Raw genomic sequence first — 16,540 nt, forward strand, 5'->3', positions numbered from 1 at the left:
TGCGTAGGCACTCAGGCCCATGTGTGCAGAAATTCAAACCACATCTGTTCCTGGAACTGGACAACAAAATCAGTTACTCTGCTGCTTGCTGTGTTGTGGAAGGAAGTAACTGGATGTGGCACTCTCTTTCCATCACTGAGCTCTGTACAGCTGGCAAAGAGGGAGGAAAAGATGCATTTAATGTCTTCTACCTCCATGTTGGTCTCAGGTTTTCCCCTCCCTTCTTTTCAACAGCAGAAACACTTCTTTGTCGGGTATTATTCTTTCATTGTACAAATGTGGTAGGAGGAGCTTTACAAAGCCTCATCCCACCTTGTTAGTTAAGAATATAACAAAAAAATCAATTAGCTTATATCTGACAGAAAGGAAAGTTAGTTTTAAGGAGTACTGTTTAAACATTCTTTTGGCCTTTTCCTCGGGCAGAAGTTTGAAGCTGTAGCATTAAGCTGACAGAAGAGTGCTGCTATCCATTCTACTCTCTTAGTTACATCAGGAGGAGATCATGGTTGGCAGAGCAGTGTCCTTTTATTCAGCAATGCAGTGTTTTTCCCAGCTGAGTAACTCTACTGTTTTCTGGTTAACCAGAATAAATTTAATATTCAACAGAGAATGTAACATCTTGAGGAGGAAAAAGGAGTAATAAAGAAAACTAACAGTAATTTTATTTTGATTGAGTATATTGTGTCACAAAATAGTGATCATTTACTTGGCTACAGAAGCAATGAATGATTGCATTCTCAGTTCTGGTGAAAGCTTCTCCATGGCTTCCCCAAGAGACACTGTTTTCTCTGTGCTTTCTGGAGGACCATTTTGAACAAAACTCTTGAAGTTTGAATTCAAATATAAATTTTTTTTGTGACTACTTCCCTTTTAAAGATGAGTGAAAATATAGCAAGCAGTTCCTTGGTTTGGAAAAGACTGTACATAATGGCAATTTTCTCAAGGTACAAGAGCAGTTTCCCCATGCCAATGGAAGAACAGATTAGTGAAAAGCTTAATGAAGTAAATATTTTTAGCCAAAAGCAGTCTGAAGTGAAGAAATTAGCACTGTAATTTCATGGCGGTGCAAAAGGTGAGATGGATGGCATGACACCAGCCAGCAGCAGCCACACTCACACACACTCTGCCTGTAGCAGTGCACTGGCAGTTGTTACATGCCTGTATTGTGGCTTATGAACACCCCTGCAATGTGACAGGTTGCATTATACTGGGCACATAAGGAGCCAAGCCACCACCTTCTCTCTTGCTCTGTCTTTGTTTTCTGACAGTGACAAACACCTTGGTGATAAATGCTCCTACATCATGGTGTGCTGGGGCTATCAGCACTCAATATTCAGTGATGATTTCATGAAGCCCTGAGATATTTCCACAGAGGTGTAGGGTCATGCTTTTATTTTTCTTGTCCCACTATTTAATATTGCAAGTTTTAAACTCTATTTCTCAGTGTGTGAGAAATCCTAAAGAGCTTTAAGCTGTAATCCGCACATTCTATGGTCAAAACAGGAAAACTCTGTATATCCAAGGTTTTATTACCTATTTTTTTGTCTAACTGCCTAGTTTCTTCCCAGATTAGTCTGTTTCCAAATTAAGCAGACTAGTCCTGCACCAGATGTCCAGATGCTCCTCGGGAGAGCAGAGTTGTTTTTCAATTGGCTCACTGTCTTTTAATGAGGCAGGGGACTTGTGACCTCGTGCATTGTGGCTGATAAATGGTAGGATGTACCCACACGTACTCACAGAAAACCTGCAAACACAAATGAGTTGTCGGTAATCTCTAGACTTTCCTAGGGAAAGGCAATCTTGTGGGGAAACACTTAAGCAGAAAGCTAATGCTTAATAATATGTGATTTTAAACTGCCAGTGCACAAGCCTGTCAACATTTATTTCCAGGTTCTCTGATCCTTTTTATTAGTTTCCTGTCTTGTTTTCATCTTAACCAAGTCAAAGAAAGGAATGATTTTCTTTTGTTAACAAATATTCAATTTTTTTCTTCAAATCTGCTTGCATTTCTCAAAGATCTGAACAGGTTAAAGATGTTGTTTGTGCTGCTTGAAAGTAAAGTATGCTCTTAAACAAAAAGTTATGTAACTTTTACAAAATAATATCACATGCTAGACCATTATGCTAAAATCTGATCAGATAAGTAAGCTTTGCCTTCATTAAGGGCTTTAATCTTGACTATACTCAGGGCAGATTCTAAACAACAGCTTTGGAGTTTTCCTCCAAAAGATCTTTCATGCTCTAGTCTGGAATTTTTTAAGTAACTAACAAATGTTTTTAGAAATCAAAAGCAACACTTTTCCCCCTTTGTTTTTAAAAGTAACAGGGTGATAACAGAAAAACTTCCCTTTGGCTATAAACTGGGTGTTATAAATACCCAAAAGATAAATCCTAGTCTGGGTTGCTTTTTAAAATAAAAATAATTTTATTTTAATTTCTTTCTCCAAGGCCTCTTTTCTGAAATGCATTTGAGCCTTAGATCTCTGCTTGCATTGCCACAAAACTGATGAAAGTCTGAGATCTCAATCAAAGGCTTAACAAAACAATAATCCTCTATTGCCCTAATTCTTTTCGGAAACATCTCTCTCTGACAAGAACAGTCCCTAAGCTTTTACATCTTTTTTTCTGCTTAAAATTACTTTCCTAATTAGAAGGAATTGTTTCCTTCCCAAGCCTTTGTGACTGAAGAACACTGTATTTATGGAAAAGATCTCTCAGACTCTAGTTCCCTGCCCTCAAATACTATGATAGTGATTGCACTCTACATCCTCCAAAAATTCCAACTTCCTTTACAAATAAGCAGAAGAATTCAGTAGCATTCTTCATAATCTACCCAATTTCATTTGAAGCAAAAATCAGAAATAACAGGAATAATCATGAATCACAGACTTCATGCATAGTGTAAACACTAACTTTCAAGCATAACTTCACAATTTAAAATTAATTTTCTTTCCCAGATATATATACTTTTTACACTTCCATATTAACCCTGAGTTTTTACACATCATACTAAACAGGAATTTGAATCAGAATGTGTGAACACAGTATAGGTAGAACTAGTTAAGTATTGAACATTGAGAAGGGAATGTAAAGCAGATTTCCATACCAGAGGGTTTGGGGTTTGTTTTCCTTTTTCACTCAGCAGCTGCCCATCCTTACAGACATAAAGGCCTCATTTCAAGAAGGTACTTCTGCAGGAATAGTATCAGTAGTTTCAAGCATATGAGTAGTTCTGTCCACCTAGGTTGGACGCATGCTCAGATGTCATCCTGACTAGGTTTGTTGTAATAAATTTACCTGACAGCAAATTTGAATGTGCTAACTGCTGACATGGACTATGCTCCTGGAAGTCCTTCATAGGCTGCAACAGGATTTGGAAGGTCATGAAAAATCAATTAAAAAGCAGATGAATTTGAGTACAGCTGAAAAGCAAGTAATTCATACTAAATGAGATGACTCCAAGCAGTGTGGTTTGGAAGAGCATTGAATTAAACTTGTTGGTGACAGTTGGAAGTACTCAGTGTGAAGATGTGATGATGGCCATGGTTCCTGAATCTAAGTGGTTGCTTAAGCACCTGTCTAGTAGGCATGGCTGCACCTGATCTGATACTCTTTCTACAGAAGTGAATGGAAATAGCTGCTCTAACAACTGTCTCTTTCTATGCCTGTGAATACCACTGTTTAAATGTGAGAGGAGTGTTGAAGCTAGAGTAATGATCCATCTTGCACTTAGCAGGAACCCAGCTTAGAAAGGCCACTACTGACTCATGGCAAAGTCTTAAATTCATCTCCATTGGATATTGAAATCTGGGAATGGACTGCTTTTCCTCATTCAAATTCACATCTCAGTATGGATATTGCAATCACAGAAAAAGTCCAGACATTGAGAATGATTAAAAACACTCTGAAGAGACTTTTGTAGTGCCAGATTTGTGAAAACTCAGCTACTGAGCTGAGACAGAAAGTAACTTAGATCATGAGGCTGTGTAAAGCAATGAGTATCAGCACCAGTGTTTCCATTGCTGTCTGCAGTAGTCCACTGGAACCCAGGCTAGCTCTGAACACTTGGGTAGCCACAACAGGAGTGGGGAACAGGGGGGACTGGTGTTTACCCACAGCTGAAGATGAAGAGCTGCAAGCTCTACAGTGCATGCTGTTACAGCCACGGCAGGGACCGGAGGAAGGAGGAGGCTCTCTGTCTCAAGGTTCCAAGGGAAGGTTTATTCCAGGTGAAGCAGGTAATGCCAAAGAGCCCCGAGCACCTCCGAGCAAGGGGTTAAATACAGCGACAGACCAGGGGTGGAGACAGAAAATCAACCAAAAGGGAAACTTCAGGGGTAGAGCAAGGGGATTACAGCAGTCATGTGGGGCCAATCAGCATGGGGAGAGCAGAGGGAAAGGCTCATGGGCCAATATGGGGCATCGAGGATTTGGGGATTTCCAAATGGGGGTTTCAGTCAGGGATTGGCCCAGGGGGTGAGTGGCACGGAACATTCAGGAAAAAGGGGCAGGGTCGCCTTGCTAGGCAGGGAAAGAGGGACAGGATCACCCTGACAGGCAGGGAAGGGACTAGAACAAAGAGCAGGGAACAGCTTGAGAGACAGCTTTAAGGGAGAGTACAACTTGGGGAAAAACCAACTTGGGGAAAACGTGAGGGGATAACAGAACGAACCATTTAACAAAACTTAATGAAATTAACATGAACCACAACAGCTGTCCTATTGAGTAAGAAGATAACATACAATAAAAAAGATCAGATATTAAAATATGGTTTTACAAATATTGCTTTCCCTCATCAAGGTAGCTAACTACAACAGGATATTAATCTGATGGGATTTAAAATATTACTAAATAGTTAAATGAATTACAGTATCATCTTATGTTCACTAGGTCAAGTAATTTTATTTTTTAGAAAAAGACTTGATCATTATTTGGGAATAGAAAGTGCTGTGGGCACACAGTTTGTGGTGATTGGGAGTGGGGCTGCAGCCCAGCCTCATCCCCAGTGGGCACAGCTGTGAGAAGCAGGTGAGCAGCAGTGACAGCAATGAGCCATGGAGTGCCCAGGGGCACTGAGCAACCACCAAAGGGAACAGAGGGCACACAGGTGCCGTGCATCAGCGTGAGGGGTATGAAAGGCTGGGCTGGAGGACAAACAAGGGCAGATGCTTGCAGCCTTCTGCAGTGATGTTACTCTGTATGGGCAGAGGCCTGAAGCCTTCTGATGTGATGTGGTGTGACTCTGTATGGGTGAATGCTTAAAGCCTGCTCCTGCTAAAATGGCACGGGGATACTCTGTGTATCGGGGCCATCTCGACTGTGGCATGTGCTATGGTATATGCTGTGACAATGTGATGCATGTTTTGGGTATACATAATCTTTTTAATTAAAAATGTTCTAGAATTTTTTTTTTTAAATTCTGAAGGTACTCTCCTTAATTAATCCTAAAATTGCCTCTGAAAATCCTTGAACACATGGATTTACACCCTAGAATTTAAAATTCTGATTTGATGGCAGATGCTACTTATGCTCTTCTTTTGACACCTCAGAGGATGAACATGGAAGAGGTTGCTTTTCTTTGCATTGTTACTGCTCACAGCTCCATGAGGGAGTTATATTTCTGAGTAAAGTCTGAGATGTGTCATTAATGATGAACATGCACATTTATGCTGTAATGAGATATTTTAAATGAAGGGTCACCCTATAGCTTGTATAGTTTCACAGATATGCAGCTGGAATATAAGAGAAAGTAGAGGAAGGACTCATCTTTCTCATAGTCTGAGCCTGCTCGGGGCCAAAACCTGGCAGACTGCAAAAAGAAACTTGTGCATCTGGACAAGCCATGTCAGAACAGAGAAGGCTGATCTGACTTGAAAACAAGCAAAATCTGTGAAACAGATCTGAGCTTTTGAAGAGCCAGTGCAGAGCAGCAGAAATGACAGAGCAGAGGGGCCATGTTGAAAACTGACTGCATCATCAGCACTCATGGCAATGGGAAAACTCTGGATTGACAACAAATAAGCCGATCAGGCAAAATACACTCAGCTGCTTCACAGGTCCACATGCAAACTTGGAGGAAGCTGAACTGCACAGCAGGGCCAGCTGGCTGTTCCCGAGGGTGGGCCCACTGCCAGGCAGCTGTGACAGGGGGAGCCAGACTCAGTAGCCACCCCCTGATGACCTGGGCTACCCTGGGATTGACTGATACTCTTTATTAGGAAGGAAGAAGTTGACTACACTTTGTGAAAATAGCCATAGATTTTGTTAGTTATTATTTCAAGATATCTATACAGCCATGTCCTACAGTCTGCTGTTTGCATTGCAACATAACGAAGAGCAGAAGAACGGCTCGGTAAGAGTACAAGAAAAAGTTTAATTCATTTTTTCCCCAGAGGGAAGTTAGAAATGTAACTTTAAGCAAAAGCTTTGAGACATGGCTATCTTGCCAAAAAGAACTGTAGATATTGAAACTGAACCTCTTTGCTACCAATTTAGAAATTTAGGTTTTGACCCTCTTCTATGATTTCTAAAAAAAAAAAAAAATTCTAATGTGATTAATTGTTTATTTTCTAAACATTCAATGCTCCATTCAACTAGGGAACTTAATTCCCCAGTTTCACACATGGAAAAGTATATACCTGGATGTGGCTGGATAAGGACACATTTCAAAGGCAGTGTAACACTGATCACAGAAGGAAGCTGTCAAAGCTACCGCATAAGCACAGGTCAGCACATCTGTAAAATAAGATATTTGTCTTCATCAAGAATTAGGGGTATCTTTTCAGTGAAGTACTAGAAGATGCATAAATGCAAACACTGCCAGGTGCCCCTGCTAATGCAACAAAACGAAACAAATATTTTCACTGTACCTCAGAAAAGAAACATCACTAACACCCCCTACCACTCTTGTGTTTTGCTATAGGGTATTAAAAAACAGAAAACACCATATATGTATTAGGATGCCACCCCTTCTCCCCTTAATGGATTTCAGGGAGGAAATTATGAGTGTTTCCATATATTGTTTTTTTTACTCCAGAAAAATGAATGAAAATCATTTTCTGTACCCAGTTTCTGCACCTGGGGCCTAAATGAAGGGAAGTAGGTAAATAGTTCCAAGTAATTAATATAATGACTCAGAGGGGCCACAGAAGGAAAGAGGAGTTTCTCCAGTTTAAATGTTTGCATTCATGCTTTGCCTAAAGCAAAACAAACTGTCTTCTGGTTTGTATTTTCCCAATGAAAACTTCCATTTGTCTATTGTCACTCCAGCATGTGCATAATTTACAGCTTTCACTGCTTGAAATATGCAAGTACTGTGCATTGCAAGATTTTTTTCCTGAGCTTTTAAGATTTTCTAGAATTGTAGAATGTGCTGTAAGAAGTGAACCAGTAAAGGCAGACTCAATGTAGAATGTATTGGGTAATTTTTGTAAGTGGCTGCAGCTTAGAGGTGCTGTGATATTTGCTGTGTAGTGAAGTCTCCCACCCCAAGTGAAGTGCATTGGTCTTTTCACACTTCAGGAAAAGAGGATCCACTACAGGAATGACTAAAGTTGATAAGTAACATCCTGACTGGCCATTATAAAGAAAAGATGATAGGTATTGAGTTCCATCTGTTTCTGATATTCTGGTCCTTTAATGTGAGCTGCAGCGGTGCAAAAATCTACAAAATACATTCTTGAACTCTCTCCTCGAGTTAGAAATTTATGTCAACCTGTTCTTACAACATGGGAGGAAAAGTATTATCTGTCTATCAAATAGCTCGGTGAAGAGAAGATTAGTTATCAGAGGAAGTCTGTGTTCAAGTCTTGACTCTGAGGGTATAAGATTTGCATTTCTAACTTTCCATTTTAAGAGCCTCAGTATAAGGGATGTTTAGGGGAAACACTTGTAGTTTCTCCTAGGGAAGTGAAAACACTGCCCACCAGAAATACCGTGAATGGAAAGAGAACTAAGTATGACTATTTGTCTTAATAGTTTGTGTACTTAAGGCTGGATGAGGCCTAGGTTTTGTTTGGTCAAATCTCTACTTAATTCTGAGGAGGAAAGCTCTATGAGACAAAATCCTTGAATCATTGTGTTCATGACTTGCAATAGAAATATTTTCCACAATCAGACCTCAGGCAGCAACATTTCTTCTGTTGAAGAGGCTTGCCTGATGAGTGGCAATAGTTAATTTTTGCCAGCTCTCACAAAGAATTTCATTTGACTATGAGAAGCCTGCAGTCACTGTACTAGCTAATATCAAGTCCCCTTTGTATGATCCAGGGACATGCTCTAACCTGCAAGTTCCTAGTGAGGAATTTGATGTGAAAGCTGGAGACTGGAACACGGCAAGCTCATTTCATTGGAAGCCAGCAAACAGCTATTAAGCTTGGTCTATGCTTACAAGGTTTCCCTAGAATAAATGCTGTTGAATTTGGCCAAAAAATGCTCAGAAGGCTTCCCCAGGCAAAACAAGGTGCACTGACTTCTGTGCACTAAACTGGGCCTACAGTAGAGCTGCTGTAAGAGTGAAGGGTCACAGTCTTTGTGACACCGAATCCCAAGTGAGTGGTCACTGGTGAAGTCTTAGAAAATAGACTGAGCTCACATCTAACAGTACTGTCTCATGGTAAGCATATACACCCAGTGTGAGAAGCACAGTAGCTGTTGCTAGGAAAAGTTTGAATTGGGAAAACTCTGCTTCTGTAGTACCTGTTTCATCTCCTGCCAGTCTAATGACCTCTTAGGTCAAAGGGCAGTTCTGCTGTTGCAGTGCAGTTCCAGCAGAGGGTTTTTGACTGCCCAGTCAGGGATCACACCTCTCACATCCCCAACTCAGAGCAGGGCTGCCACAAGTCTGTAGCCTCTTCTTGGTCTCAACTTAGGGAATATTAGTCCTCCTTACACTGATTTAAAATGGGCAGTTCTGATTATTAAAACAAAATTCTTATCTTTTTGAGGTTTATAGACTCCACTCTCACTGGAAAGAAGCAACATTTCTTAAGCACACAGAATTAACTCAATTGCTTCTTGGCTGTACTGAATGGACCATAAAATTTTGTATTTTAAAAAGATATTGTATTGTTGAGGGAAAAGTATAGCAGGATACACTTTGATTTAGTCTTTTGCACCTAGGATGTTTTTCACTTGCTAATTCAATTTAAAAAGTATAAGAAAACAGATAGTTTGGGAGTATGGTGAGGCAATCAATAAAGCTACAGAAAAATGAAAGTAAAATAAAGTTAAATCCTTCCCAACAGAATACCAGATAGCACAATGTGGAAGCATCTTCATGTAACTAAGGTTTTAAAAAAATATTTTAATGGCTTATTTGGAACAATAAGCTCTTATACAACTCTCAGTGGCCTTGCAACTAAAAATACACTGTATTTAGTATTTCTTTCAACTTGTTTTAGAGCACATCAATAGTTTTCTCAGAAGATACTATCACTGTTTGGCAGAAACATACTTGCAAAAATAAACTAAATCCAGGAAAAGTTTCCAGGGATGTTTTTGGATGCAAATGTGGATAGTGACTCTGCCCACATAAAAAATAAAACACACTAGCTCTACGATGTTCTTTGCTAAATATAAACATCCTAACATTGATAAGCTTTACAGAAAAAGAAATGGATTGCCATATATTATTACCATCTCCAGTATTTTAAGAGCACCCTCTACAGTCACAAAACACTAACTAGGAAGAGTTCTTCCTAAAGAAAATAGTATTAACTGAAAACTGGAGTAGCAGTTTAGTTCATTAGCATAGTGCCAGATCTATATAAACATATTTCTCCTGGTAAAAAGGAGCAGACTTTGCACAATTGCCAAAGATAGAATCTATTGCATCACCAAAGCCTCCATCTTTGAGAATTTAAAGTACCTTATATATTCTGTGCTGACTCATAATTAGGCTGTAAGCTTCCTCTCTTAAAGTAATGGATGGCTGTGGGATCTGAAATGGAAACACATAAAATACACTGTTATTTTCACAGGAGAATGAGGAACAAACCATGGTAAAGGCCAGGATGAACTAGTTTCCCTGAGTTCATTTAATTTGTTTGTTAAGCTCTTTTATAAAAGTTGTGAAAATTGAGTAGTTAGTTCATAAGTGGAACTTAAAAATTTTTAAAAAATTTAATTTTCCATGAAATGCTTATTATATGCATGTACATTCTAGCATTGACAACTCCAATCCTTTAAAGCCTGTCTTTAAGTTGTCTTTCTGTGTTTTTCCTAGATTCACAAAGATACAGTTATTTTCTTAAGTCTTCAGCGCATCAGTAGCTAAATTACTGCAGGTGAATAGGGAATGATGTTTTTCTTTCGAGGAGAAGGTGTCGTATCTCTAAGTTGATTCTTAAAGTAATTGGACATCACTAAAATGTTTACATCTCTTCGAAATTATTGTTTCACGAAACTGTTTAAATGGTGCAACCTCACCCAATTAAGAAAAGTAGCTGTAAATAAAAACAAATGTAAAAATATTAAAGATAATACTTTTCCCCCTGGTCTTTCATTGTCAAGCTGCTCGGGAATGGGTCGAAGGACGGAACTGTTACAAGTACTGAGGCCACCAGGTGGTGCCATTGCCCCACAGCACGAAAGGCCCGTGCCCGTTCCCCCCGGACTCGGCAGGGGAAAGGGCTGGCATCGGGTACTGCTTTAGGCTTTGTCCAAAGGCGGGGAAAAACCCACTCCAAACCGTAATTTGGGGTGAGACATCCATGCACATCTATAAGAAAAAAAAAAAGAATTATTTTTTACTTGGGATAGTGATTTAGACCCAGGTAATTTAACATTTCACCTCTCTGTTGACATAAAAAAGAGCTACATGCATAAAGAGCACAGAAGCCATTTCATTTACTACATTACTATTTCTGTGATAAATGAATCAATGTTTACATCTGCAATGACTGAAACAGCACACCCTTAAAGCTTTCGTCAATTAAATACATTGGCAATGCCAACAAATCACTATGTATTTGTGGAAATAGAGGCTCAGACTATGCTACTCTTAAAAAATTAGTTTGTTCCTGCAGCCTGGGCACAGCTAAATCCCAGCAGCCTGGGCTTGGCCAAGGAGAGCTGCACAGACCACAGCCAAGCAGGTAATGACTACAGTGCTTTCTGGAAGTTTAATGCATTTGGTAGTTCTTAGGCTTTTTGCAGGCTCCTTCTGGAAAAAAAAAAACTTTTTTCATTGCTAGGATTACTGAAATAAGACTAGTGGGAGCAAGACTGTGTCGCTAAGGTGTAGGAAGAAACATGGATTTAGCCAAAAGTTATCCAAGGAGAAGAATAGGAGATCAGAAAGCCTCATTGTGGCTAGATGCTGAACAGCATCCAAAATCTTCAACTTAAATTCATATCAGTATTATTTACTTAATTACTTGACTACATATTTTTTTCTTAAATGAATATTGAAACTATCACATTATTTATGATCAAATTTTCTGTTGTGTGTATTTTTCCCTCAATAGTTTTTAAAGTCAATGGTATCTTCTCTTCATCTCACCCTTGATTTCTATGTGCATAACTAAGGTTAATAATTGTACAGTCTTATATTCAACATGAAATGTATTTGTAAACTTGAACTAAGATGAAATTAAATTCTACAGAAGATAAGTTACAATTTAAATCTTCATCTCCTAAGTATTTCCTTACCATGGATTAGCTAATATAAAGCATTTTCGTGTTGAGTGATCTGAAAATATAAATCTCTCATTTTACAATTTAATCTGTTATTTTATGCATTTTATTTAATAAGCCTTATTCTCCTGCAATGTAAATATGTTCTTGAATATATGGCTAGGATTATTCAGGCTGTTTTAGAGCTGATGGAATGCTAGGGTTAGATATAGAGAGAACCCTGTGCTCTGGGTTCTGTCAGCGGTACCCTGTGTTTGACAGCTGTATGTGGGAGAAGAGAGAAATGGGAGAAATGTAAAAGATGGGCTACCCCCAAACAGAAAAGGGGGAGGGGGTGGAAGAAGGGAGGAAGAAACAGAGAAGAGGAAGAGAAGAAAGAGAGAAGAAGGTCCCCTGTGAAAAGAGGGGAGTGGGGAATAAAAGAAAGGTAGAAAATGAAAGGCCTCCTCTTTCGGTTAGTTGCATTTGAGGAAAAACCAGAGATCATACATCAAAAAGCATCTGATAAGAGTGTAAAATTACATTTCTTCAAATGCCTCATCTCCTTCTCTGAAAGTAAAGACCTGAATTTTTAAGATTGTGTTGCTTGAAATAAGAAATAGATTAAAATGACTACTTAGTAGTTTAATGAATATAGTAGTAAGGATAACTGCTATTTATTAAGCAACAGGCATCTAATCTTTGATAATAAAGAAAATTTCTAACATATGTTGTAAAAGATAAGTCAGAAGCAGTGCTTCAATGGAATTATATACCAGACTTTTTTCCCTACTTTCTACTGTGATTATTGGATTTTGATCCTTTCCTGAAAGGAAATTGGAGACTATAATGAAGTGCCAACACTCAGTTCAGTGTGTAGTGGAAGAGCAGAGAGACAGAGGTGCATCTTGCTAGGAGCCGAGCACAGCACTGATGCACCAGGCTTTCAACACAGATACTCACTGCACAAGCAGAGCTGAATGCAGGAGCACTGCTCAGCTCCCGAGGTGTGCTGAAGTAGCCAGCAGCTGGGATTCATCTACAGCACAGGCTGCTGGGCATTACTGTTTGTTTTTGCTTTAGCTGCAGACTCCATTTTGTATTGTGTTTCACAAGTGCCTGATAATATGCTGCCTGAACAGGGAGACATCAATCATAGTGTCGAAGCAGTTTTATAAACAAGGACCAAAACCTTTATTTAAAGGCAAGGAAAAGAACAACAACTGGCTGAGGAGTGGGAAAGGAAATGGCAGCTTGCACAGAGATGATATTCTGTATATGACCTAAGTCCTCAGTGCAATTTCAGCTTATTGCTGGGTTTGTATACATTCCTTCAAAAAATTCTTACCTCACTGGATAACCTTGTACTTTTTCAGTATTACAGCTGGACTATGGCTTTTACTGAACAGTTCATGCTTGCAGCATTACTATAACCAAGTACTTGTAAAACACATGTTCAGAATATGCCAAAGATCTGTAAGAAACTCTTTGACAAAATGTTTGACTTAAACTACAGTTTTAATGAAATATGAAAGGCTCAAAGGTTTAAAATAAACTTCTCTCAAAGACTCAAGTGTAGGATAGAGCTTATGAAAATCCAGTCAAAACTTTGGTTTGGTATGCTCACAGCCAATACAAGTAATTTAGTAATTGTGCTTGTCCTACCTTTTTCTTTTTTTTTTTCATCCCCCCATCTTTAATACAGAAAAATAAAGTAAAATGAAAGAAAGAAATAAAAGAAAGAAAAATGCCTTGGCATATTTTTCTGAAACTCAGTACGGAACAAGAAAAAGGTTTTCTGAGCATTTTAATGCTGAGCATGACAGATAGCAACCGAATTGTCTCCTAAGCTGTTACCTGAGAGGTATATAATAAAAAAAAATAATTATAGACTATATAGTAATGACTAGTAGTCATCATAGACTGCTGGTTTTAGCAAGAAATTATTCTTACATTTTTTTCTTTTTCTGGTTTGCATCTAAATTCAATGGAAATGTATTATTGTACAACATCATTGATCAACACTGTCTTCATTAACCTTTAACGACAACGTGAAAATTATAGGTGTCTACACGTCTTTAATTAAGCATTTTGTTTTCTATTAAGCTCAATTCCTTCACATCTTACCAAACAACAGTATGAGGCTGGACAAACTGTCAGCATGTTTTTTAACATTCTAATTGTAATAAAATACAGCCATTATAAATGTCTGTATAATATCTGTGAGTTCAACTGAAATGTTGCCACACAACTCATGTAACTGAGGAAAAAAAAAGTTTAATTACTTTCTTTTCTACTCATTGTTTCCCAGTTTTTTCAGGTAGGGTGAGGGTATAAGCTTTGTGTGCTTTCTCAAAAACTACAGGGAAAGGAGCTAAGCAAACTCTATGCTTCTTTTACTTAAACAGTTCCAAGATTATGGGGTTATGTGGAAAAGATGCATATGAAAAGCAAATGTTAAAGTGCAAAGTATGTAAAAGATCAGATGGCAGCACAAGTTTGGGCTGTTCTGTCTCATGAACATATTTTTTTATTAATACTAAGGGCAGAAAACTTCAAACATCTATGCCTTTCTTCTCAATAACCATTTTGAGGGAGAATCAACTTAGTGTGTTATGTAGACATGCAACAGAAGTCTTTACAGACCCTGTCACACTGAATACTTCCATCCTCTCAGCAAACACTGTCAGTTGTCTGCAAATACCTCACTAGCTGCCTCCTTTGAACTGTTTATAATTTGTGCAATTCCTGCAGTTTACAGCTCTTTCTACTGATTAACCATCAAAATCGTATTTTATCACAAGTAGTTGCTGTCAGACTTTACTGTCTCATTGTTTTGCTTTTGACTGTTTCTTCCAACACCCAACAGATCCAACAAAAATACAGATTTTTAAAAAATTCTTAGAATGCATTTAATTTTCTGGGGTAGATTTGTGAGAACTTTACCTTTTTTTTCCCCAACACAGAACCCAAAGCTGGATACAGTGTCCCAGCAGTGTTGATACTGATGCTGTATTTGGAATACTGCCTTTTCCAGTTGAAACTATTCTGTTTATACATTCTAATGAAGACAGGGCCATTCTCTACAGAAAATCCATACAATTATATAAAATTATATATATATACACACAGTCATCTTTACTAATTGAGCTTGTTTTCACAGACATGTAACAGGTATCAGAGCAGCTCTGATAGAAATTTGAGCAGTGACCTCCAGTAGTGGAGGAGGGAGAAGAGGATGTGTTCCTATCCATGCTCCTCCTGTTGAACAACTTTGACATAGCTTCCATGACTCATATACTAAATTTTTCCTTCTCATGTTCACTGCCCAGCATTTTTCTGTTGTAGACAAGGATATATCACCTTTTCTTGTGTTTTTTTCCTCCCTGTAGATTCACTAGAGCCTTTCTTCTGACTATGCTCCTTGGCTAATGCTGTTCAAACCTTGAGAACAACTTTGTAAGCATGGAAAGGAATTGTCTGAGGCCCATTTCTTGTGACATGGTTACAGACACTGTTGTTTGGTTTTTTTTGGACGACACTTGTGAACCCCCAGCTACCTTTCCTTCCCTGATGGATCAGGGAAAGAAAGAGGCGTGCTGCATGCAGTACTGCAGCTCTTCGGTTCGCACTCTATGTGTGAACTATTCTGGAATCACCTGTGACATTTCCAGTCCAGCTGAAGTCAGTGTGGAAATCACCCAAAGCGCCCGAGGCACCAAGGTGTGCCCGAGGTGCTCGTGACGCTGCCCCGTTGGGCGCTGCAGCCCCGCTCCCTGCGCTTCCCTCAGCTCCTCCTCACGTCCAGAGGCGCGCCCGCCCTGCCCCGTCCCCGTGCTGCCTCAGCCCTTCCCGCCGGGCGGGCGGCTCGCCAGCCGCCTCCACACGGCGAGGGAAAACAAACCCGACTGTCAGGCGGCCTCCAGCCGACAGTACCCGGGCCCGGGGCTGGGTTTCTTCTTCAGAGGGCTGTTTGGCCACCCCGTTCCGTCCCGGCGCGGTTCGCCGCAGCCCTAGCTGAGGAGGAGCAGGGCGCCCTCCCCTCAGTTTGCGGCTGTCGGTGTCCGTCGGGGGCCGCGCGCTCCCTCAGGGAGACCAAAGGCCGCGGGCGGGAAGGGAAGCGGCGGGAACCCCGAGCTCACCTGCGGGAGCGCCCCCCGCCTGGCTCCTCCCTGCCCGGCCCGGCCCGGCCCGGCCGCGGCGCCCCCTCCCCCGCTGGAGGGGGCGGGCAGTGCGCGCTGGGCTCCGGCGGCGAGCGCGGCTGGCGGGGCGGCAGAGAGAGCGGCGCGGAGTCGGTGGGGATCCCCCTGCGAGACAGAGGCGGCTCGGGACGGGTGAGGAGAACGGCGGCGGGCGGTCTGGGAGCTGAGGGGGGCACTGAGCGGGCACATCGCCCGCTTGTCCCTGCCGCGATGGCTGGGGCCGGGCGGGCACAGGACCGTGGCGCGACCGGACCGGACCACGGCGGGCGCGGGAGCCGTGGCCGTGCGGTGCCGCAGGCGCTGCCGCCCGCGGCTGTGGCAGTGGCTCCTGGCGCCGAGGCGCCCTCAGCTCCGTTAAACACACGCCTTTCCAAAGGCCGAGGGCGCCGGGCCCTCCCGGGCGTGAGGCGAGAACACGGCGGCTCTCCCCGCACGACCGGCGGATGACGCGCGGGCAGCTGGCGGAGCGCCGGCCGTGCCCGGGCAGCCCTTCCCCCGGGCGCTCCTCGGGGCTGCGCTGGCGAGCGGAGCGGGGCCGCCCCGGGGCGGGCGAGCTCAGCGGTCGAGCAGAGAGGGGGCTGCTCGGAGAACAGACTCCCGAAGTCCTTCGTTTGCTCTGCGGCTGTCAGGAGTGGGGGTCTTCCCCCCGAGCGGGGCCGGCCGCGGCTGCTCCAGAGCTGCGGGGCCGCGGCTGGAGGTGCTGCTGCCGGCCTGGGGTTCCA

At 41.5% G+C, this 16,540-nt stretch overlaps 1 protein-coding gene and 3 long non-coding RNA genes across 5 annotated transcripts in view; 3 read left to right on the top strand and 1 right to left on the bottom strand.

The window, feature by feature from the left end:
• LOC137481996 (uncharacterized) overlaps positions 1-10,612 on the top strand; it is a 29,380-nt gene extending 18,768 nt beyond the window's left edge. Inside the window, exon 3 of the long non-coding RNA XR_011003826.1 lies at positions 10,513-10,612. This is a non-coding gene — a long non-coding RNA (uncharacterized lncRNA). The remainder of the gene's footprint in view (positions 1-10,512) is intronic.
• LOC137481993 (uncharacterized) lies at positions 421-10,643 on the bottom strand. Its single transcript, XR_011003823.1, has 3 exons — positions 10,554-10,643; positions 9,869-9,940; positions 421-1,744 (listed from the first exon to the last, which is right to left on the bottom strand). It is a non-coding gene; the product is annotated as an uncharacterized lncRNA (long non-coding RNA).
• A 405-nt stretch (positions 10,644-11,048) lies between these two features.
• On the top strand, positions 11,049-11,288 carry LOC137481997 (uncharacterized). The gene is made up of 2 exons (XR_011003827.1): positions 11,049-11,096; positions 11,196-11,288. It is a non-coding gene; the product is annotated as an uncharacterized lncRNA (long non-coding RNA).
• Positions 11,289-15,793: 4,505 nt separating this feature from the next.
• Positions 15,794-16,540, top strand: part of CGNL1 (cingulin like 1) — a 56,509-nt gene continuing 55,762 nt past the window's right edge. The window contains exon 1 of one of the 2 annotated variants that reach the window (XM_068204072.1): positions 15,794-15,950. The gene's annotated coding sequence lies outside the window, so the exon portion shown is untranslated. The remainder of the gene's footprint in view (positions 15,951-16,540) is intronic. The other variant, XM_068204074.1, reaches the window with a different exon arrangement.

The sequence above is a fragment of the Anomalospiza imberbis genome, chromosome 13 (genome assembly GCF_031753505.1).
Source record: "Anomalospiza imberbis isolate Cuckoo-Finch-1a 21T00152 chromosome 13, ASM3175350v1, whole genome shotgun sequence".
NCBI lineage: Eukaryota > Metazoa > Chordata > Aves > Passeriformes > Viduidae > Anomalospiza > Anomalospiza imberbis.